The following is a 23,646-nucleotide window of genomic DNA, read 5'->3' on the forward strand; positions in this document are numbered from 1 at the left end:
TTCCCCAGCAGAGGATCTTCCTCCTGCCCCTCTGCTGGCAGGGCTCTGTGGGGAGCCCTGGCCCTGACGAAGGCATGGGGACTCTTCTCAAGCCTTGGGGCAGCTGCTAAGGCAGAGGTAGAGAAAGGACAGAAGCTGCTTGTGCTCCTCCAGAAGCCCAGGGCTGCCTATGGAGGTGTTAGGATGGTAGAACAGAAGTGCTGTTATCTCAGTTGGTCTGGTCACAGAGACACACAGAGACATCTCACCTGCTGGACATGGGTTACCTGAACAAAAGACTGGGAGACCGAGTAGAAGTCATGGAGCTCAAGCAGAACAATAAACAGGACACGTCCTACCCCACAGGATAATACAGGATCAGCAGCAATTCCAAAACAGCCATGGAATGAAAGCAGCACAAATTATTTCTTTACGGATTTTCTTTAAAAAAATATAAATTAAATTCAGTAGGTATACCTGACTGCAGTCCTGTTCAGAGTAGGAAGCTTGTTAGTCCTGTTAGCCACCCAGGTTTGGGATTTTAAAATATATTGCTTTATTATGTAGAAATTAAACAGAGTAGTAGAGTGCAAAATATTGCAACTACTTTTGGACAGAACAGACCTGGGTATCTAGCAGATTTTTACAAATAGTTTGTTTGAACTGATCATTTAAGGTTTTGTTTGTTTGTTTTCCTTATTTTCCTGCAAATCCCCTGCACCTGAAAATAAAAGCAGAAGAGAAAGCACAGTGTTACCCACTCTACACCATCCCTAGCTCAGCTTTCTCTTGCTGGATACAGCCTGCACAGATGGAAATGCTGCACCTGTCCGACTGTTTCCAAGACAAAGCAGTGATGAGGTTCCCACCTGATCACAGAAATCAGAATCCCAAAACTGAGAAAACTTTTTTGGCAACTGTTCACAGTTTCTAAAAGCAGAAGTAAATCATACAGTAGTCCCAACACCCGAGTTACATCAGACTGTTTCTGCATCTGATCTTGGCTCATGCACACGCAGATATAATTATCTATCATTACTTTTTTTTTTTTAAGTACAGATTGACATCCAGACTAAACAAGCCATTAATGCAGGAGCAACTCTGCCTTTATTTCTGGAGAAAGGGTTCCTTTGTGAGACCGCAAACCTCCCATTTAACCTAAAGCTCTATGTGGGGTTTTTCACCCGTGGTTACTCTAACCTAAGTTGTGGTTTAGCTGGATGTGGCTTCACTAAACAAAATCTAAAGGATTTTGTTAGAAAAGCAGAAATTCTGGTGCCAGTAGCTTTCATTGCCCGTCAGCCCTTGTCCTACCCATGGCTTTGCACAACACAGACACAAACGTGAATGTCATTTCCCTCGCCTACAAAACTATCGGAGTTGAATTCCTACCTATTTCAGCCCCTTCGAGCTCCAAAATAGCAGACTACCTTCAGCCCAGCTTTAACTGATCCACGGGACAAGGCTTTAACTGAGAGGGTAGGGGAACCACAGGAGCCTTTAAGCAGGAAGGAAACAAAAAGGAGACAACCAGGCAGAATTTCAATGGGAGGAAGCAGGGCAAGCTATGGAAGCAAACCCAGCGCCTCCCTGCCTTGTGGCTGGGCTGAGGTTGCTGCTGCACAGAGCCCATCCTCTGTTCCAGATCAGTAAAGCTCTGAACCAGTGGCCTGACAGCAATCCCCAGATCCCTGAGGTCAGTCCTTGCTGTCATGGATTGGTCACACATTGGCTACACTGCTTCCAGTACGCCAGCAAAGTGGTCATTCAGAGTCTTGCTCTTCCTCCTCATTTCCAGCCAGAACAAACGCATGGTCATTTCTCTTGGATCAGCTTTTTCTTCTGGCTTTCAATATCTCCTCTGTCTCCTTGACATTTGGTATTTAAAAGGAGCAGTAATATCTTCCTCAGACTTCATTTTCTTTGATTAATCAAGGCAAACTCTTTTAGTTCCCTCAAGAAATAATAGCTCCCAGTCTCCTGATCATCTTATGAACCCTTCACCACACCTTTTCCACCTGGAATTCATCATTCCTCTCCATAGGTAACTACAACAAGACTCACTGCAGTGAGCTCTCATTAAGGTTTTACAGATGGCTTAAGCACTTCCCCAGTTCTTCTGGAAAAAACTTTTGCCTGGTACATCGTGGTTGCAATAGTGTGGGGGGTAGTCATTGTTACCCAAGTCATTTTGTGATGAGCAGTCATAAGGGCTTTCTTCTTGTTTGTTTCTAAGTGATGAGCTCAGAGGCAAAATTCTTAGAGGTCCCCAGGTGAATGATTTTGCACTTTGTACTGCTACGTTTCAGCTTGTTTCTATTAGTACAGACTTCAGAGTTCTCTGAATCATTCCAAAATCTGCTTCAGTTCCCCTCTGTGCAGACAATGGGCTCTCAAATTTTATAATCAATAAACTCTGCTAGCACACCCTTACTTGCATTCAGGAAATAAAATATGAAAACAGCTCAGTCTGTGTGTCGTCCCCCCCCAGAATCTTGCTAAATTCAACTCATAACCTTCCTTATGCCAGTGTTGCAATTGTCCTCCCTTTAGCTGTAAGCACTTAACTTTATTCACAGGTAGTCTAAAGCACCCAAAGCTTCTGCAGACTTGGCAAACACTCAAAGCATAGCCTGAGACCCTTGCAGAACAGGGAAGTATTATTCAAGAATGCTGTCTTGCAAAGGGAAAAACAGCAGTTTTTCCCTGAAGTTGTGCAGGAAGACTTAAAAAAGAGCTCTGAAAGAGAGCTGAAAGAATGAGACAGAAGTGTCCTGGTTCCCCCTCTACTCCTCTGTCTGCAACATCACTCTCTGTTTTCTCATCCATCGCACGTATGAGGAAGGAGCCCAGGCTGGGGCTGGCTTTAGGCAGAGGCAAAGTAAGCAGATCCCAAAAGCCGCAGACTGCCAGAGGGCACCTGGCTGCCTGCTCTGCCCTTCCAGGAAGGCGAGCAGACGAGCTCTGCAAGCAGGGTAGCCACCCAAGGAGCGCAGCTCCAGCCCTGCCTTAAAAGCCTCCTGCTGTTTCAGCCGCTGAGGGTATGATCACAATGCGTGGCTTGTCCTTACTGCCTGCTGTCATTCTTTTTCAAGGAAAACAAATTTGTGCTCTCTTTTGTTTTCCCTCTTCCCATGGCCGTTTTTCTGTGTTATACGTGACACTAAACAGTTTTTAAAGCAAACCCTCAGATCTAACAAAAGTTTAATTCTTCAAATCCACATTCAGTGCTGAGATCAAACCATCCCTCCTCAGCTGTGAACCACCAGCCTTGTGTGCAAGACGCCTCTACAGAACATTAAATTACAAAGAACATAAATTTAACTCAATTTAATCTGAGAAGAAATTTAGAAACTCCAAGCAACAGTAACCAAACTGTTGTTTGATGAAAAAACAACAAAAAAAAACAACTCTTGGTTTGTTTGCTTGTTCGTAGGGAGCTATAAAACCTCCACCTCCCCATCTCCTTTGGTGATACATACCTTCTCGTAAATGAGAGCTTGTTTTCTGCCATCAGATACCTGTCCTGTCCTGAGCACAGAAGGAAGATTCACACTAGAGATTAGTGTCAATATTAACGGCTTTCATGAGATTGCTGCCTTATGCTGCCAAGTGAAAATATTTGATCCACATGAGCTGCGTGGAACCATGGCGCACAGTCTGATGTGCTTCCAAAGTTTCGCTTAGACTTTTCTAATATTTGGGTTTCAGGCAGCAATGTGAATGTAACTGACAGGGCAGCAGCTGATACAGTTGTACTGACCTGCACTCCATTTTGGGACACAACTGACCCAACCATGGCAGGATTTAATACAGCTGCTACTTCTGTGTACACTGTGTCAGATTGGGTTTTTCAAGACATTTTGAAATAGCTGTTGTTTTGCCTAACAACAACAAAAAGGTAATTCACACTATCACTCTTCCATGAAAATCAGAATAGCTATGTTTCAACAAAAATATTTCTCTATAGAAAAGGGATCTCATTTTATAGCCCATGCTACTTCCCCCACTCTCTATAGTACCTTAAGGAAATGCAAGAATAAATGTAGGAAGGAATGTAAGAGATCTAGAAATTTGATGTATGAAAGTATACAAAGGAGAAAGGAAAAACAGCTGTGTTATCATATGGCAGGTTAAAATTCAGGAGGAAGGGGAATGTAGAGAAAGGTAATGGAAAAGCAAGTGGGGTCACTATCCCCTTTGCGGGAGCCCTGGAAAAGGACGCACCATCTTTATTTAAAAAAACAGAACAATTTTTACAGCTGTTTAGCTTGCAGTTATTGTAAATCCTACCACACCTTTGCAGTAGATTCAGGAAATCAGAAATAAGATTGTTTTAATGGACCCTTCATGTTCTTACTAGCCAACCTATAAAACAGTCTTCCTGATGAGGAGTTGAACAGTGATAATTCACTCACTTATCCATGAGAAAGACTGTGTCTTCACTGTGTCTGAAACCCCCGTGCCTGCTTCCTTTCTGCTTTGAGCCAGCATAAAGCCACGGACTTCAATGGATTCAGTTATTTCCACCGCAATAAAAGAGACCACCTGGTTTTGGCCTTTCCTTCCATCCCTTGCCTGCCTACCTTTTTCACTCTTTGTACTACTCTCTTCTTTTCAGTTTCAAAGCCTCTCCAACTGTGGCTCACAGGGATCTGGCTGAGACGAAGTCCTCTCTCTTTCTAGGGCAAAAACCACTGCAAGTTATCTAAGCACTATGCTGCAGGCAAGTACTTGCTGCAGTTACATGGGGAAAGAACTAGATATGTTGCCTGTTGAATGCTGGGGAGTGGGGGAAGACTTCAGGAGTCCCCATACAGGTACCAGGGTTAGAATTGTGTGAAATGAGCAGCAGTGAACAATTTCAAGCCCACCACTCCAATTAGATGAATCTACCAGATGGAAAACTACTTACAAAGCTAGCACGACTGTCATATTTTGCTGATTCTTCAACATGTGCCTTCCAAGCATGTTTGAAAACAAAACAAAACAAAACAAAATCTTTAGAAAGCCAGGGAAAGCAGAATTACAACTGGGCTTTTCACACATGAGAGCAAAACAAACTACCCACATTGTTAGACTCAGTCTTCACTGCCTAAGGTAAATTTTTCAAGCCCCACATTAACTGTTGAATGAAAGGGATTTCTTTAGAGTTCTTTTCTTTCTAAAAGCAAAACAGGTGGAACAAAATGAAGAGATGCTATATGAAAGCCAGTTTGTACTTAATACATTGAAAAATTTGTTTAAGGTTAGTTATTCCCTGGTGTCCCTGTCTGATTAGGTAACACCACTAGTTACAATGGGGATAATTATGACCTTGCAAACATCTTCAAAACTATTATATCCTGCTGTTTGGGAAATATTTTGTTTGGTTGCAAAAAGCTTTTTTGAATTTTACTTTTGGTGTCATTTTTGTATTGTATTTCCCCTAACATCCCAATGGAATGGGCTTTTAACTCTACTAGTACACATTTATGATCACACTTTTGTCAGAGGTTTGCTTATTCCAAGCGCAAACACTGATCATCCTCGTCTGACAGGTCATTTCAGCCCACGTTTAATCCTTGGAACATTTTGTTCTTGTGTGTTTAAGGACTCTGTGAACACTCGGTACATACAATCGGCTAAGCACACTGAATTATCTAAATAATTAACACTAAATACTGAGGTGTAACCAAGTGCTTGTGCACAGTGACTGTACCTGGTTGTTTTCAGAAAGTCGAGCAGTCAGGATACGTGGAGTAGTTAATAACAAAAAGGGTTCACTTCTTTTCCAGAAATGCTAAAACTGTATAACTGGTTAAAAGAGTTTAGAATATGTAATGTGCAACTATGCTGCTGGAATCATTGGTATTTTAAAAATGAAATGTTTATACACAGCTAACAAGGTTAAGCTAGAAACTGAAAAAGAAGTTCACTTAAGTTTCAGAATGGGGGCTGACAGTTCAGTGAATAACGCTAGGAAAAATCCTCTCCCATAAACAGTTCATTCCTCAGGTGCCTTCACTAAGATTTCTTCCAGATTCTCCCAAAATTTCTATGAGCAGACCCTCTCAGAGCAGGGCATGACAATGAGGCAGAGTTATCTGTATTGGCCTCTCTTATGTCGCTAGTAAACCTAGCTTCTGGGCAAAAAAATATACACAAACAACAACAACAAATACTGGGAGAAAGGAGGATGCGTGGTTTAGCCAAAGCAATAGAACATTTGACATGAAAAAAATAAACTTGGCTGAATAAAAGTTGAATGAGGATTTCAGATTATAGCCTGACGAACAGACTGCACTCCAAAATGGTACCTGGCTGAACAGTTGGTTTAACTTGCTCTGTGTGATATAACAGTACCTAGGAGTAGGAAGTGATCTAAAAATATTAGTGTTCATATGTTAGCAATAGTGTTTTTGCAAAACATTAAAATATTGTCAGAAAGTAGAGAGCAAAGCACGCAGCATAGCGGTTGCCAAATGTCTCTGTCCCATATTGTTAGAAACTTTGAAATGTGCCTGTTCCCAAATGCCTTCTGGACACCAATTTCCTGCCTCACTGTCTCACTTCTTCCCCCGCCCCCAATAAATCAGTTTTCCTTCTCAGCTCCGTGAATCACAAAACTGAATGCACTCTGAATCACCCCAACACTCATCCAAAAGGTAATTCCCCGAGCAACAATGCGCTTGATGCGGTGTTCGCAAACAACATCTACGTGGCTGAGGCGCAAGGAGCTGCGTGTTACCACCAGGCAGTCCTGGCCACCAAGGCCAGCTGAGCTCACTTGGGAGAAGCACTCCACCTTTGAGAAATTTTAGCTGTTTTCACCCCTCAATTTCTGCCTCAAAATGAATCTTTTTTCCAAAAATGAAAAAGGTTTTCTTTTTTTTGTTGTTTGTTTGTTTGTTTTTTGTCTGGAATAATAACACGTAAAGAAGAGACTGAGAGGGATACATGGATACAGACACACAAAGTTCCCCAAAATCTCCCGAGATTTTAACCATTAATGACTGTCTTGATGTTCAAGATCCTGTACTTCATAGTCGTGTGGGCAGACATTTTTATGACATCTAGGTACATCTCAACATAGGCATCAGTTTTTCTGATTTTGATTTCACAAAATGGCTTCAAAATGAAAAAAAGAAAAAAAAAAGGAAAAAAACAAAACAATACCAACAAACAAAAACCACACAACTTTCTCTCCAAGTAGAGGAGCAGGCCTCTCTGGCGGGGTGGATGGGGTAGGAAAGCATACTCAGGGGACAGAGGGGATGACACTCTGCTCCAGAAATTGCTGACCCACCAACAGCCTATCTTCCACTCTATAGGGCAGGAATTTCTCTCTGCTGCCCGTCCACCTCATTCAGCCCCTGGAGGACATTCCATCTGTAACTCACTCTCTGCTGCCAGAAGGACCGTTGAATTTTACCTACCCATCAACCTGCTGGCAGTTTTGCCTCCTTCCCTCCACCGTATTCAGTAATCGATTGCAGTGATGAGGCAAAACTGACAACCCCAGTTACGATGCTGCTTTCAATTTGTGTCGCTTATCCCCAATTAAGTCAGGCAGGGAGACATCGCCTGCGCCATAACTCAGTTGTTGTTCCTCAGCAGGAGGTGATGGAAGTCCCTTACACCTTGTTTTTATGTTGAGAACCTTTCAGGTATGCCTGCTCTCCATTTCTGCAAGTATGAACATCACTGAGCTCATTTTTATCTCCTTCACTTTCATGTCTTTGTACACGGAGTGCTTTCTTCTCTTCCTTCTAAGTCAGCCCCTTGACAGTTTTTGCATGTTTGAATCTCTAGGAGCTGGTGCCTTGTTTCATGTTAACAGCGCTGCGACTGTGCTTGAATTACAGCTGCGATGCTGAGCAGCACAATGAAAGGCTCCTCAGAAAGGGCTTAGATGAATCCCACTCGCTGTACCTCTGAACACTTTGACCTTCCTCTCCATGCACCTACCACAACTGTGGAGCGAGGCCTTGGTCTCCTGGGTGGCGGAGCAGGCTCTGGCCCCTGACACAGGCTGTACTCCCCTCCTGACCCCCCAAACTCAGCCTGTGGTGCTGAGCTCTGCACCAGCACCCAGGAGCTCCCTCTTCCCTGACCTCAGCCAACACCAAACTCCATATTTTCACTTCCCAGGGGCTCTTTTCAAGTCAGTCCCCTTCCCCAACCCCCATTCTCCTTCTCACTGCCTCCATCTGCTCAGCCTGGGCCTCCCCTGTCCCCACTCACCCCCTGCCTCCAGCCCCTTTGTGTTCCCCTCACATGCCTGCTTGCAGGCTCTTTTCACGCTGCCTCTGTGCCTGGATTTCTCATCTTAAACCCCATCTGGCAGGCATTTGCTCTCTCTTCCTCCCACCTTATATCCTTTCACAAAATTATCTTCAATGAGACTTAAACAGTGGACTCTGCCACATTCATAGTTCTTTTAAATGTAGTCACATTGTTCTGGAAAACTCACAGGCTCCAGTCATCTGAATGAGTTTTTCCAATAATCAGGCTGGTCTTGCCTTCACTCGCTCTCTCCCCTCTTCCCTCTCACCCCCCTCCCCATTGCCCTTCCCTCCTGTTTGTTCTCCATTGAACTTGGGCTGGAAGCTTTTCAGGGCATCTTTATCTCGATGGGAAGGTGCCATGCATATCGATGAACGAGAGGATGGAGCTGAATGGAACCAAAATGTCCCCCTAAATCTTGGTACTGCAGGAGATGGTACATCTGAGCTTTCTTAACAGACGACAGCCAGAAAGGGTGAGTGGAGAAATTAGGGATTTTGCATGTGTCAAGGAGTGATTTCCTGAGGTAAAGTGTAACAACCCTGTCTATGACAACAACTGGCATTTTGCCTTTCCGACTGAAGGCGACAGAATCTGCCCAGGAACTTCTCACCGTCTTTTGCACACGGGAGCAGCAGACCAGACCTGCAGCAAATGACCCTTTTCAAAACTCAGAGTGACTGCATTTTGCATTCTCCCCACATTCATGCCGGATCTGGCCTTCCTCTCCTACAAATGCCAAGCACTGAATTTCAGGGCTAACTCAAGAGCAACAAGCGCTGTGCTGCCCAAGTTTTAAAGGAGGTAACCACATCTACCTGGCCCACTTTCTCCAGTCCATGCTGGAGATAATGCATATATACCCAAAAATGGGCTGTGAAGATTATTTTTTTCCCTCCTAACTTACAAAAGTGATTTAGATGCATATATTGCTCAATTATTTGTATTACTATAATTCTCAGGAGGTCTTGCGGGGACCTAGACACTGTGAAAGCCTTACCCTGGTGACTGTCACCCAAATCCTCTTAGTATCTTCCTAGTGGAGGCAATTATACTGCTGGGAAAAGCACCCTGGACAGGAGGACAAGGAAGGTGCAGAGCCATGAGACAACAACAAGGGGCAAGGATAGCTCCTGACCTGCTGTGAAGGGGGAAAGGACCAATACTGTGACAGAGGCATCATTCACTCTCCTGCCTATTTCTTGAGCAGTCCCCAATGGCAATTTAAAATCAAGCAATTATTTCAAAATGGGTTGTATCAACATAGTAGTCTAGCATCAAACATAAAAAGCAGCACATTTTTGCATGTTGGCAGTGCATTACTCAATTAATTTCTTCATTAACAACAAAGGAGAAGTGAAAAGATACCAAAACAACTTCTTTTGCAGGGTATAACACCAGAATCAATGCAGTGGTACAAAACCAGAGGGGAATGGGTATCTCAGGAGGCTGATGCTAGTAACAGCATTTCGCCTTGAGGCTGACCAGATTATTATTGCAGTTAGTGATGTCCTAAGACTCAATACAGCACTCCTCACCCCTTCAGAAAAGGGGGTCTTGTTTCATTCACAGGAAATGAACAGGAAGCTTCTGTCATCCACAGCTAAAACCTTTCTCTGTGCTCTGATGGCTTTCTGGTTGCCTGGAGGGCATTAATGGTTGCAATACATTTCTATAAAAGGCAGGACAACCACACTTCAAAACTCATTTCTAGAATGAAAAACTATTAGCAAGCCTTCTCAGTAGTTTCACTGCAAGAAACTCGGGGCTGAATTGGCTTGCAGACTTAACTCCATTCATTTATAAGAGTCCTTCCAGCCAGAGTGGAAGAAAAAAGGGTGACAATATTGCTTCTGTGCCTAAATCTCAGTCCAGGTCTGCCAGTCTCAAAAGTAACAGTGAGGAGCAGCTGGAGTTTCCACACCTGGAATGGCCTAAACGTCTTGGTGGCATTCTTATGGGACAGAATTTATATCACAAAGAAGAATCCCAACCTCCTATCTGAAAAGTAACTTCTGACAGGCTAGTTATCATCAACCATTACTCTGAGAGGAATCTCAAGACTCCTCATTCTGATCTATTAACCTGAAGTTATTAACTGTTTGTCAAGAAGAACTGGATTATTTTTTTAATGGGAAATTTTTATAAGAGGGTATTATTAATCTATGCAGCTAACTGCAAGAAAGTGCAAACACCCATGAAAGCTAATTTTCAAGGACTTGTAAATCCTCATACGCCTTTTCAACAGTACTAGAGAAATCTATAGTAATAGCCCAACAATTCATTCCTGAGCTTTTATCTCTGTTGTGCCAGTAGAACCCCAGGGACTGTCCTGGAGTTTGACGGAGTGATGAGAGCAGACTATGGTCAGCAGTCGCTGTACATTTCTTTAAAATGTCACCAGCATTTTACTGCAATATTTTTTCTCCTTCATTAAGAACAATCTTGAGTTGTAGGGCTATGAAATAGAAGTTATATGTATCTAGCTTTACATGTTTTGTTTTCTTTTAATTGCATTTAGACTATGTATTTACCAGTTTGCTTGTCAAGGCTTTGAAGCAGGGACAATCTACTTTGAAGCAGTATGACAAACTAGCACGACAGATCTCTGTTCTGGATTAGTCCAAGGTAATTCTGGAAAAAAAAAATAGCAAGTGATCAGTACAGGGGATACAGAGCACCTTAGAATCACCATTTTCAGTTGACCTTTCTTCTCTGCACTTAGGAGCAACCTCTGTCACTGGGATGCAAACAGTAGCACAGCAATCTCCTTACAGCATCTACAATGCCACAGGCACAAGATATTGGCACAAGCAATTTTTGCCAGTGGAATACCACGGTAGAGAAAGACTGTCCTGATCCCCCAACCATGCACACAGTGTGGGTGAATGCCAGGGAGCTGGAGAGATTAATGAAAACCTGCTTTAAAACACCTTGTTACTTCACAGTAATAGTCCAAAATCCTGTAGCCATAACACAATTTTAAGATGTGGTGGGTTTAGCCACTGCTGTGAAAGACTAAGTTTTATTCTGGTGCTTTTTAATAAGAGGGAAGGAAATGCCTTGCATTGCTCAGCAATGATTCCTTTGGGCAATTAGGAACGACATCAACAGGCTAGAGGGAGGTTTGCCCAGAAAAATGAAGGGTGCGGGCCAGAAAGCAACAACAGCAGACCCTTGGAGGTTTGAAAGTAACATGAAGGATACCCAGAGGCAAGACCGGGAACATCTTAAATCAGAGAAAACAGCAGTAGCTGTACAAAGCCCATGCTGTTTTCTGTTTTCAGGTTTACAAAAGCTTCTGCAAATGAGTAAGCCATATGAAAACGTTAAAAGGTTACAGATAAGACACGGAGTAAACTCAGCTGTATCTGTGTCACAACCAGCAATATGCTGCATTCCTAACTAGAAGATCCTGGATACATTTTGGAAGGGACTCAAGCTGCCAGGCTCTGAGCCAACACAATCTGTGGGTGGGTGCTGGATGCTTGCCTTGAAATCCTCGCCTTGCCAGCTAACCTATGGAGTAATAATGGCATCAGTTTTGGAGGGAGATTTCATAGTGTTTAAAGCTAGAAGAGTCCACAAGTTGATCTGCTGTGACCTCCTGTTTATCGCTGGCCATTAAATTTCACTACTGTCCTTTCTGTTAAGAATAACGATTTTGGTTATAATGAAGCAATTCATTCTTCAGTCAGCAGCACTATCTGCATGCTGCAAGACCACAGGCAGGAAGGGAAGAAGCAGCTCAAATCCTTGCAACCACAGGTATGGTAAGACCACACATCACTTGTAGGTGATCCACATACCTTTCTGGAGAGGAAATCAGAATGCTTCCCAGGACTCAGGTGAGTGACAAGGAGAATCGTTTTTAACCCTGTCTGATCAAAATCTGATCAGCGTTTTCACATGAGGTATGAGACTGAGAGACACTAGGCAGCTATCTTAAAATGAGAACTCCCTCTACTATCTACTCTATCTGCTCTCTCATCTACAGCTGTGGCCTGTCTTTGAGGAGCCAACGGAAGGTGAAAAACACCTCCAGTACGTATCTTGCTAACTTTGCATCAGAGGTAAATATCTTGCCTAACCCCTGTGGGCAGCCAGCTGAAGCCCTGGAGCATGAGGCTTTATTTTAACACCAGGATGTCTTCCAGAAAGGAAATGGAGGAGGACAACAGGATGGAAAGATGAAGTATGAAAACACAGCACTGTCTCAATTCCAAGTAAATCTGTCACCTTCCGACTCCTGCACGCTACGCGGGAGATTTACAGGATAGATATTTTCAAATATCACACTCAGAGGTACAATCATGTTATAAATTCCCTGCCTCTCTTTCCATCCCTATCCAACATTTCCTATCCAGCAGCAGCAGAAGGAACTTCTAACAAAGAACTTAAAACAAGGTAGATTAAGCCCACTGAGATTATGGTAGCATGAGAAATAAACATAGCAGAAAACTGGAAAATAAGAGAGCAAACTAGGCTCGTCAAGAGGCAACAAAGCAAGCATTAATTTGAAAGGGAGGAAAAATAAGCCATCTTATTCCATATGTGAGGAAATAAATATTAACAATGCTGACAACATTTTTAAGTGGACTAACGAGGGCAAAGGAGCAGAAAACTAGTAGTGAACGAGGGGTAAGTAAGCATATTTTATGGATAGAGGGAGATGAAGCATTGTGGCAGCATGAGTTACCTAGAGATGAAAGATGAAAAACATGACTCATTCACTATTTGTAGAAGTATTTTCCAAGTATTTGGAAACAGACACCATAGTTCCAGCATTTAGCAAATAAAGATTCTAGAAGATAGGTTGACATTATCTTCCTAAAAGACTAACACCTACATTTTTTAAAGCCCTTTGAGATATTTATGAGTAGCCAGGGGGTGCACTTGGAAATTTGAAATTTAATTAGTGAGTCACTACAGAATTATGAGGCATAAATCAGGTCAGATTCATTTTTATGCAGTAGCTGTTGGTCTTGATTCAGGTGAGGAACCAAGAGATCCAACCAAGCAAATATTCAGGGATATTTGTCTTTTAATCAGGTTCCATGTGGACTGGACTGCTGAATAATCCACTTCATTCATTAACAGTAATTTTAAGAAATGAGCCTGATTCTGCAGTCGGCACACTAGAAAGCCCATAGATTATCACCACTGGGAAAGTTTTCTATTTTAAGAATGGGAGCAAGGAGGTGGAAACCTAGATGTGGAGGGTTTGTATCCTGCTCTGGAGCTGGAGAGCAGGAGGGCACTGAGAGGGCTCTACCATCATCCACCACTGAGCACCTACATCAGCTAGAACTTCACCGTCCCTTGTGCTGCACTCTCCAGACAAGGCTCTACCAGCACTTTTCCAAAGGTGGATGCACACACAGGCACCAGGAGCTGGGAAAGGCTTGGTGCTTTATCTCAAGTTACACAGCAAGTGTTTGGATTTGTGCTGGGGCAGTAGTCATGGTTTGGCCAATGAAAATGATGTGCACAAACCATCAGCAGATTTCAAGGAGGTGCTCATGACTGTAAAGGTCATGCTCAGTGCTGTTGCTAGCATCATTCCTACTCTGCAGCAGCAGAATTTCTTCCCTGAATCCCTCCTGTGCTTCTAGCTCCTTTTAATGTGAAAAATCATGTGATTTTATTCTTATCTTCAGAAATACTCATCTCTGCTCCTGTATTCCCTGTGCTCACCCATCTTTTCATCTCCTTCCATCAGTCAGTAACTGATCATCCTTGCAGGTGCTGCCTCCTGTTCTCTGTTCAGAGCAGAACAACATTAAAGAAGGCTAGCAGGTACTTGTTTGCAACACGGAGAGCATGCTTTATAAATCCAAGCCCTTGAAAGAGTGAAATGGAAGTAGTATCCAATCACATTTTGCTGCGGCTCTCTGCTTTCAAAAATGAAGGTATATGAAATACCTAAACAAGATAAGGGCTATTTCAGCTCTTTACATATTTCCATTCAAAACTTTTGCACTGAACACAGCAAGTCAGAACAAAACAACTGCCCAAAGAATTCAGTTATTGTTCGGTTTCTTCATTTAATGCAGCTGATAGTGGTTGCTATACACTTATGCATTCTTCTTTTTTCCTTTTGACCATAAACACATACAGAAATGTTCCACTCAGAAGATTTTATTATTTTAAAGTAAGGGTGCTTGAGCTGAAGCCTGAAAACAAATTAGTCAAGTTTTAAAATCATGTTAAACTTGGTGATCTGAAGGAAGCCGTTCAGAGCACAAGGCAGGAACTTTGGATGTAAACTGAATGAAACTCTACACACACACACAACACTACTCTTTTACATCAGTCTGTGCATAATTGAAGCTGACTTTCCTAGCAAAATGGCAGCAAGTTTTTTATACAAAAACTGGAGGACAATACAATGTGCATCAAGAGGATGCACTCACAGGAAGCACGCAGACAAAAAGCCTTCCTTGTGGATTTACCAATTTTTGCTCTGCTCTGCCACCCAGCCCAGCCTCTAGGGTATTTTACATGGCAGAGTTTCTGCGGTTTTTCTTCCAGAGATGCTCTAGACACTTTGACTTGCTGTGGATGGCTCATTTTACTCCCTGGCTATGAGGCATCAGCACAGGACTCCGGTGTTTGGCTTAGCAAGATGAAATGGAACATTTTGTAAGTTTTAAAATCTACTTTCTGGCCATCCCCTCGTTCCCTGAAAAATGAAGACTCGAAAATAGCTTGCTTCAGACCAATTTTGTAAAGCAAGGTTCTAAATTAAACTCAACAACTAAACACTAGGCCTCAAATAAGCTGGTGCTGTATTTTCTTATGTTTTCACAATCACTGCTCTCAACAGAATGAGAAAGTTGTACGCAATAGTCGCAGACTAGAAGGTAGTTAAGCCCCCACACATTACTAAACCAACACCATTCAAAAGCAACTTCCGCAAAGGATCCCTAAGGTATTTGCATGTGCAGTCATCAGAAGACACCAGAATTATCTCAAAACTATTAAACAAATTAAGGCAAACCACTTGAGACCTCTGTGTTTATTAATAAAGAGCTGTGGGGAGACTATTCTGTGTTTTCAATTCCTCTGTATATTTTTGTTGCAGTGAACTGGATTAAAAGATGAATGTTCTGGCTCAGCCTGCAAAAGGCAAGCACATTCAAAGATGATATTCCTGGTGAAACGCACAAAAGGTCATCTACATTCCCTGAACTACCATTAGGGCTCACACACACTGTCCTGTTACAGGAGTGGGAAAAAACACGGCCGACCATTTGAACACACACACACACACACAGGTGAGACAGCAACAGAAGGTTAGATAAAGGTAATATAATTTGATTTTGTAAATGCACAACGAGTTATCTTCTCTTCATCGGTACATAACAACTCAACGGTTAGCCAAAGCCCATAGCAATAGCTACCCATACTCTGGCCACACAGGCACGAGCAGTAACGTGGACAGCCACATACAGCAGACTTCAATGTTTTTTAGGTGCTCTGCAGCCCAGACGCGGTGCAGATGGAGCAGCACTATACATGTCCTTGTTCTAATTGTCAGCTCTGAGCTTCGGAGAAGAAGATCTTCCAGCTTTATTCCCACATGTATTTATCACGTTAGCACTTCCATTTCCCCTGCATCATTATTAGGTGATTTCACCACCTTCATCAAGTAGATAGATCATATTGTTAGAAGTGGCAAGTTTCAAAGTTTTTCAGAAGCAATTCACATGATACTTAGATTTTGTAATGATGGGGAGACTCAGCAACTTCCTTAATGAGTGCCAACTGCCGGTAAATGCATGCAACTATCTCCTTTACAGGTACGGTGCTAAAAAAGCAAAGCAAGCCCTACAATCCCTTTGCATCAGCTCTGAATCTGAGGTGATTGCTTTTGGATTCCCATACTTTCAATATACAGAGTCTAAACAGGTTTCATTCAGTTTAGTGGTCATAAGAGTATCATTATTAAACATTGGCAGCAAACATTTTATCAAGGAATGAAACAAATAAAATACTGCAGAAATCAGAGCTTTCCCATAACAATGACAAAATAAATAAATAAATGAAAATCCCAAAACATCTAGTCTGGACACTTCTGGATTTGGGGATCTATATTCTCCATTCCCACAATGGATGAAATTGCAGGTGGCCTATATTCTACACAGGAGCAACTCCTAACATCTTGACTTTTAACGTTCACCTGGGCTCGCAGTATTTGGATCATGGTCTTAAAGGCATACCCTCCATTAAACCACACCGACCACTATTCCACATCTCCTTTGTCAAGAGGAGGCTGTGGGGCTTCCAGGGCTGCACATCCCCATGTTCATCCCTTCCCTGCTTCTGTGCATGAGAGGGATGCAGCTGGCTGCCCTGAGACCCCAATCCCCTCCATCCCTCACCCTGAGACACCCCTTTTGAGAAGCCTGTGCACACGCTTCTCATCCCAGCCAGTTCTTCTGCTCTGCCAGCTCCCTTTCACAGGCAACTCTTTTCATTTCCTTATTGTCTGGTTCAGCAGAATAGCTAGTTTGGGGAGTCTGGTTGTTTTTGCTTCTTGAGACAAGTAAGTTTTTCTGGTAATGCACTGCCACATTTCCCAAACAGCACAATAAAATGGAGAGTTTCTCTATAGCGTGACTCACTACCTCACAGGGCCATTCTACAGAGAAACAAAAAATGACAACACTGAACTTTGAAAGAGTTTTCAGTCATAGGCTTCCAGTTAAAAAAAAGAGAGAGAGAGAAGAAAGTTAAATAGTGGTTAGCCCAACTTATTTATTTAACTCCTAGGGACTGAATGTGCAGAAACATTTTTAAGTGTGTTCTAAACTTCTGTTGAGGGTTTGGAAAAGTGGGAGCATTAAAAACCTTAGTCATCTTCCGCAGCCTAATAAAAACTCCAAAGCAAAACCCCAAACGCAGCAAACAAAACTGAGCAGAAAGGGGTTTGTGATGGCGTTCGCTACACCATGTCTGGCAGCCACAGACCAGTTTGACTCTCCCATTTCACTCCCGATCAGGGCAGTTCAAGGTGAATGCCTTCTGAAACAAAGAATTTTACTGCAAGTCAAAATTGCAACTATAAACAAGGATGAAGAAAAAAAGTACCAAGAATGAAGAAGGTGAGTAACAAGAACAAAGACTATAAGTCTCATCTATTGCTAGGAGCAGAGTTTTTCTGCCTCCTCCTTTGTCTGAAAGCTTTGTCCCCACGTTGCTGCCTGACCCTGGCTGTTGAGATGGCTCTCAGGAGGCACGGTGCTGTGCAGCCTGGTCAGGAGGAAGCAAGCACTGCAGCTCTGCTGGCACAGTGTGTGCCACCAGGACTTGGGGCCAGCATGGAGAAATGAAGCATCGTTGGTGCCGCCGCATCCTAAATACAGATATTCATGGACATCTGAGGAGGCAGGGAGGGGAACACTGTCCTCATTTGAAGATGGGGAAGCAAACTAATCCCCTAAACAAAATTTTATATGCCTTCCCTACCTGCTGCTCCCCATCAGCTATCAGGATGCCCAGCTGACTCTAGATGATGATGGGCATCACTGGTGGCTTACGTTTATAAACAAGCATCCTTGAGTTGCTCCTGATATTTGGGTGGGAGCTTCCTATACACATCCACAGACAAAAATAGACACCAGTCTTTCAGCAAAGCCACTAGAAATCTTATCCAACGCTGAATCCAGGTTGGACTGGTCAGAGACTGCATCAGTCGGTATACAGCATCAGTACCATCGCTACGGGAACGGGGCTGCATGGAAGAGTCTGAAAACTCTCTCGCTTTCAGTTCACTGAAGATCATATTAAACTCTCTTGCTGCTGTTTCTTTTAATCTGCCAGAAGACTTTTCACTGCTGCTGCTCCAAACCGCATCGAGTCTGCACCTCCAGAAGGAAAGTTCATTTCTTTAAAACAGGACACAAAACTTCAGTACCAAGGAGCTACGTCACCAGTGAAGTTTGAAGTGTGATGGGCCTGAACTTTCTTTAGTGCTTGCCCATTACCATTAACTACTTCATACTTATTTACCACCTAGGATGAGAACTAGCAGGAGCTACAGTTTATAATCCTGTTGATGAGTTAGGCTGCCACAGGGGCAGCATGCTAATCAATTTTGCCCCCTCATAAGACAGAATGCTTTCCCAGAAAAGTTGTTAAGAACAAAACCAATATCAAGCCTGGCTCACAAAATGATCTGCTTGCATATTGAGCTACTTTCCCAATAGCATTTAAAATTCAGTCTAAAACCTCACAAACAGTTCTGTGAGAAAGGAATCTACCATTCCTGAAGGCAGCTAAACGTGCAATTACTTTTTTCCACTGACGGAAGAAAATAAAAATCAGCCTTGGAATCACCAGTCTGTCACATGGGCGAGCAGCGCCCGCTGACACAGGCTGCAGTAGTGTCACACCAGAGGCAAAGAGGCAGACTCAAGTCTCCAATTCAACAGCAAGCAATCAGATTGTAACCTGTGAGAGATTCCTGAACCATTAAACTACTGTTCAAACCGGAAAAACACCCATGGCAAAAGTAAACAGGAGTTTACAATTAAAAAGGCCAATTGCTCACTTTGCAGAACTGTTTTTGATTTTTTTTTTCATAAGAAAATACACAGAAATGCAAAGCCCATGACCTGCGGCCGCGTGCAGTTCTGCAAGCACCACACACACAGGCACAGTCTTCAGTCCTTCCTCCACAGACAGAACCAAAATATTTCACTTACAGTGCAGACTCTTGCTATGGTTTTAGAGTCCATAGGTTGTATCTTGATCTGAAAGCATGCTTCAGCCTCCTCGGTAGGAAGCTGGATTAGACAAGCACAGAACTCTTTGGCCTTCATCATCTACAAATCACCTGTACGTGGTAGGATGGTGCTGTGGTTTAGACATGGGGAAGCAAGATATGCACATTTCACAAGGAACTAGACTGATACCCCACAAAGCAGCCAGGGTCACGTTCACCCTGTATGCACACAGGGACCCACGAAGCCCACGGGGACTATGCTCGTGCTGAAAGGTGGGCTTTTGCCTCAGACCCATGCTGAATTAGGACCTGCAGCCGTAACACTGTAATGAGTTTTACATATTCATCTTTCATGCATCATACCACTGCCAAAACACAAGTGCCTTTCACATGTGGATTCAGCACCCACGTTTTATATCAAGATACAGCCAGGGTGCTGGATAGAGCAATTCCTTTTGTTCTCTTCTATTCATATTTTTTCATATGGCACCTTCCCATCTGGTCTCTAGGTGCTGAGCTTCCTTTGGTAACCTACATTTTGCAGCTCCTCAGCCTCAACTTTGCTGCCTTCTCTCCCTACAGTAAAAAATAAAAGAAAAACTATACTGCGTCTTCCATCCTGCTCCAGGAGGAACCTCATAGAAAGACAGAAAACTCATAGATCCTGACAGAGCAGACTTTCTACAATGGCTTCAAAGGAAGGTTGTACTTACAAACAATTTTTTTGTCCTAATTCAAATACAGTATATATATTTTTGGTCCAACTATATTCCAATAAGGGAAGATACAGGGTAATCTGCATTTTTATTACTAACTCTGCTTTATCCCCACTCCCTAACTTGACCTGGAGCAGATCCTGCACCATCCTCAGCAGGAGACAGGGTGGGAAGGGAGGGAACTGACTGTGCTGTTCAGGATTGCATCACATTAAGGTCTCACTCCAAGGGCCCGTGCTAACTAGGGAGACGAAGCTCTCCTCCCACCTCTGCTCCTGCTAGTGGGAAATCTCTGCCTGACTGAACCCTCTTCGCTGGTCTGCCTTTCAATAAAACCAGGCAATTAACGTGCATCGTGAAACTACAGTCACAGGGTCTTCAGTATTGCTAGCATGCCCACCTAACCAAAGCACGCTTCCTAATCTGCCACCTACACGAGGGTACTTTGCTATGAACACAAGCATCACAAATCACACACCACGAATCCTAGCCTCAGTTCTGCCCGACAGCAGCATCACTCTGATTACCCACTGCTCCTGCTCTGACTAAACGCTGTAGCCAATACCTGCCACTGCCCGTGTCTTGCGTGGGGAAGGAGCAGGAGCTGGGGAAGGGAGTGCAGAAGGGCAAGCTTGCTCTCTGCTAATTAAGTGCACAGGCTTTGCAGTAACGGTGAGGGCTGGACATGTGGGTGGAAGGTATGCACTGCCTTCGTTTTCCAGATTCTTCCTTTTCTTTGGTCCTGTGTCAGCAATGCTGCATGTACACCAGCTTTTGATTTTTATGCTTTCGTGGCTTAGGGCCATTAGGGTTGCTATATACACACAAACATACAACATAGCCGTTTCAAAACAAAGATTTTTGTGCATTAATATGCAGAGGGTTTGCCATCAGAAAGTGTTACCGCAGACAAGAACACCAGATTTAGCAACAAACTGATACAAAGAAGTGTTATTTTAAAAAGCAACAGAGAGGGGAAAGAATGGGAACATGAGGAGAAAGGCAATACCGAATTCTTTTGCAGATATTTATTAAACAAAAGGATATAATGGATGCACTTGTCCAAATAATTTTCTGATGTAACCACACAGGCTTCAGAGGAGGAGTGAGAATCAAACTATCTGCTCTGAAAATGCATTATCTGGTCACCATACTCATGTAGGTGGGCAAATTACCTTTACAACTGAAAATAAGAAATAAACTGAAATTATTGGATTCAGCTAGCTCCAGATCGATCAGCTTGCCTATATTAATCTCGTTTTCTTATAAATGAGTCATTAGAAATGGGAAGGTTCATTTTGTGGAAGTCCAAAAAATTCAGACATGATTCTAAAAATCATAAAGCTTAATTTAAATAATTCAGACTTCAGCCTGCAAAGCTGGGCTGATCTTGTAAATGGGTTAATTTCCTGGGGTCTCACTTCTTGGAGTAGACAGAAATGACCAGAACCACACGGGGAAAAAAACAAAACAAACAAAAAAACAACAGAGTGAACACAGTCTCCTCTGCTCCATAGCCGGTTCTCTCTCCTCATCTGCCTTCATGAGAGAAGGGACAGTGGGGCACATTGGGTTCTGCACTTTCTTCTTTCCCCCAGGTTTGGTCATGTTTCCCTAGTCCTGAGAATCCTGACTGGGGCTTACTGAGGAGTACTCAGAGGAACAAAAAGACATTTTAAGGACTGTCACTACAAATTTGTATTTGTTTCAAAAGGGCTCTCTTATGAAGGAAGAACACAGCAAACTTAACAACCCGGGCTACATAGTCTGCAATTTGGATCTCTCTTTATTTCGTTTCCACATTGCATGTGACAATGAAAGGTTGTGACATTCTAAGTGGTTCCAGACTCCATCAGGCTGTCCACAATGAATTAAAAAACAATAAAACCCAGATGTTTTCTCAAGTAAACACTTCCTTTCTCAGCAAAGTGAACCAAATGCAAAGGATACTGCTGAAAGTTTTTTTTTCTAGTATTTTATTTTATACAAAGGTATCTTCTACTTCACTGGCACTTCAGTGTTCTCCTTCCAACACAGTAAAGCCTCTGGCGCTCTTTTCCTGTATTTCTGGTGCTGAAAGCCAAATTCTTGAGAAAATATCTCACTTACATGAATGACTTTAATTTGCTTGTAGATATTTAACAAAGTCTACATCTAAAATAACACTGACAAGTTAAATTGGCCCATAGAACACAGTTTGCAATGAGATAAAGGAAAATGAAAAGATTTCTTCTTCAAAAAGTCAACTTTTAAAGCACAGAATTTGTGTCCCGAACAAGGAACATGGAATTGCTTACCAGAAAAGAAAAGCACACCTACTTTTTATTAGCCAGTCTGAGGGGTACGAAAGCAAAAATGAATAAAGCCACAAAAGCTACAAGTAAATTGACTAGGTGAAACCATTTGCTTTAATCTTTTAAAACACTTTTCTTAATAACAGAGGTAAGGACTTTTAAATGAAGTATAAATATTAACCCTACACGGAATTGTGTTTTTGAAAAACACTTCAAACATGAGATCCCAATTGCAACGCATTGCAATTTCCTTAGTAAGAATAAATCAAAACCAAAACCAAAACCAAGACCTCCAAGCCCAGGCCTGCAGATGACAATGGTTTATCAAACGTGGGCATACCTGAACATGAATACAAATAACTCAGAGTGGAAGCCTGCAATACCAAGAACTATTCAAAGAAAGGGATCCCCATAGAGGCTACTTCTAAACCCCTTTTTCTTTGTCGGAAGGGCAGTTTCATTTCCACTGTCCTTCCAGAACTCCTGGGCTGTAGTGGGGAAAAAAAAAGGAGGGGAAGGAAGGGGAGGGGAGGGGAGGGGACTGACTATTTGCACAGCTAGTCTCTTTCCATCAAAGCCCAGTAGCATAGCAGACAGACACGTCTAACATTTAGCAGCACCAGCAGGTATCTGTCTCTCAGAAGACAATGGTTTCATTCCTCTTTTCATAGGTATGGCCTTTTATAGATCCCCCTCTCCAGCCCCCAGTGAGCTTCAGCAATGGCTTGGTGGAAGGCAAAAGCATTAGAGTAAACTTATTCTAAAATGCAGTTCTTGTTGTAAGCTCTGTAGATGGAATCGTTTGATCCGGAAGCAGCTCTGAGAGATTAAACAATTCTATACCTACTCACCCTCCAATATCAGAATGTGTTTTCAAGCTTAAAGGATTGCCAGGAAGTTTTTTGCTTTTTGATTTAGGATCTTCAGCTGATATGTATCAATCCGCCTAAGGGGGAAAAAAAAAAAAAAACAGCAACAACAAATCTTATCCCTGATATTGTCATCTGGAAAGCCAATGAGAGATTTCAGTAACAAGGGATCAAAAGAATCCAACTGTACTCGATATACAGCATGTATATTAACATGACAACAGTCAGGGTGATCCTGAAAGCCAAGCAGAGTTTTCCTTTTTACTGGATGCTTGAAGAAAAAATAAATAAATTAAAGAGATAGTGGAAAACATGAAAAACAGCAGTAACAAACAAGTGGAATGAGGTAATCCTTGGTGAAAACTGAAACTGTGACTGTAGTCATTGTTCTATGACATTAGAAGAGCTGAAAATATTTTTGCCTGCTAAAACCTGACATCGTAATCCCAAGACTCTTTCTGAAAGGGTTGCCCTTGCTGCCATTAATAGCTGATGGCCTTCTTGCACCCAGCTGGCTTCCTGCAGCTTCAGGTAGTACTAAGGCAGATCCTCCCCTCCCTCCCCTCGCTGCAAATCCACATGAACAGCACTTAAACCAGCAGTAGTGTTCTGGAGGGATAGCACTCGCCAAAGAAACAGGCACTGGTCCCACCACAATTTTAGAATGAGAAGAATTTCAAATTACTTCATTTTAGCTGTTAGACACTCTCAGTTTTGAGAAAAGGGGCTTTAAGTCTTGCAAACTGTTGAAAACATAGCCTTTTCGCTTATCACACATTCTGATAAAG

This window comes from Anser anser (assembly GCF_964211835.1).
Source record: "Anser anser genome assembly, chromosome: 3".
Taxonomy (NCBI): domain Eukaryota; kingdom Metazoa; phylum Chordata; class Aves; order Anseriformes; family Anatidae; genus Anser; species Anser anser.